Source organism: Arachis ipaensis, chromosome B4 (assembly GCF_059453495.1).
Source record: "Arachis ipaensis isolate K30076 ecotype BB chromosome B4, ASM5945349v1, whole genome shotgun sequence".
Lineage (NCBI taxonomy): Eukaryota > Viridiplantae > Streptophyta > Magnoliopsida > Fabales > Fabaceae > Arachis > Arachis ipaensis.
In genome coordinates this window covers 77278015-77279332 of record NC_142439.1, presented here as the reverse complement: position 1 = coordinate 77279332, position 1318 = coordinate 77278015, and the positions used below count along the sequence as shown (strand labels likewise).

Genomic DNA, 1318 nt, shown 5'->3' with positions numbered 1-1318 from the left:
GATTGCTCCAAGGTACTTAGCAACTTGTTCTTCAGTAACATCTTCATCCTCTTCAGAGGAAGAATACTCATCAGAGCTCATGAATGGCAAAAGTAAATTCAATGGAATCTCTATGGTCTTAGTGTGAGCCTCAGATTCCCATGGTTCCTTATTAGGGAACTCCTTGGAGGCTAGTGGATGTCCATTGAGGTCTTCCTTAGTGGAGATCACTGCCTCTTCCTCCTCTCTAGGTTCGGCCGTGTGGGGTATGTTGATGGCCTTGCACTCTCCTTTTGGATTCTCTTCTGTATTGCTTGGAAGAGTACTAGGAGGGAGTTCAGTAACTTTCTTACTTAGCTGACCCACTTGTGCCTCCAAATTTCTAATGGAGGACCTTATTTCAGTCATGAAACTTTGAGTGGTTTTGATTAAATCAGAGACTACAGTTGCTGATTCAGAGTGGCTCTGCTTAGAATTCTCGGTTTGTTGCTGAGAAGATGATGGAAAGGGCTTGCTATTGCTAAACCTATTTCTTCCACCATTATTATTGTTGAAGCCTTGTTGAGGCCTCTGTTGATCCTTCCATGAGAGGTTTGGATGATTTCTCCATGACGGATTATAGGTGTTTTCATAGGGTTCTCCCATGTAATTCACATCTTCCATTGCTGGGTTCTCAGGATCATAAGCTTCTTCTTCAGATGAAGCTTCTTTGGTACTGCCTGTTGCTGCTTGAATTCCAGACAGACTTTGAGAAATCATATTGACTTGTTGAGTCAATATTTTGTTCTGAGCCAATATGGCATTCAGAGTATCAATTTCAAGAACTCCTTTCTTCTGACTTGTCCCATTATTCACAGGATTCCATTCAGAAGTGTACATGAATTGGTTATTTGCAACCATTTCAATTAGTTCCTGAACTTCTGCAGGCGTCTTCTTCAGATGAAGAGATCCTCCAGCAGAGCTGTCCAATGACATCTTAGACAGTTCAGATAGACCATCATAGAAAATACCTATGATGCTCCATTCTGAAAGCATGTCAGAAGGACACCTTCTGATCAATTGCTTATATCTATCCCAAGCTTCATAGAGGGATTCACCTTCCTTCTGTCTGAAGGTTTGGACTTCCACTCTAAGCTTGCTCAATTTTTGAGGTGGAAAGAACTTTGCCAAGAAGGCATTGACTAGCTTTTCCCAAGAGTTCAGGCTTTCTTTAGGTTGTGAATCCAACCATGTTCTACCTCTGTCTCTTACAGAAAAGGGAAAGAGCATAAGCTTGTAGACTTCGGGGTCAACCCCATTGGTCTTGACAGTGTCACAGATTTGCAAGAATTCAGCTAAG

The 1318-nt window shown here is 42.0% G+C and overlaps 1 non-coding gene across 1 annotated transcript; it reads left to right on the top strand.

Moving 5' to 3' along the window:
• The first annotated feature begins 1008 nt into the window (after window positions 1-1008).
• On the top strand, window positions 1009-1116 carry LOC148568023 (small nucleolar RNA R71). Its single transcript, XR_015882738.1, has one exon. It is a non-coding gene; the product is annotated as a small nucleolar RNA R71 (small nucleolar RNA).
• The last annotated feature ends 202 nt before the right edge of the window (window positions 1117-1318 follow it).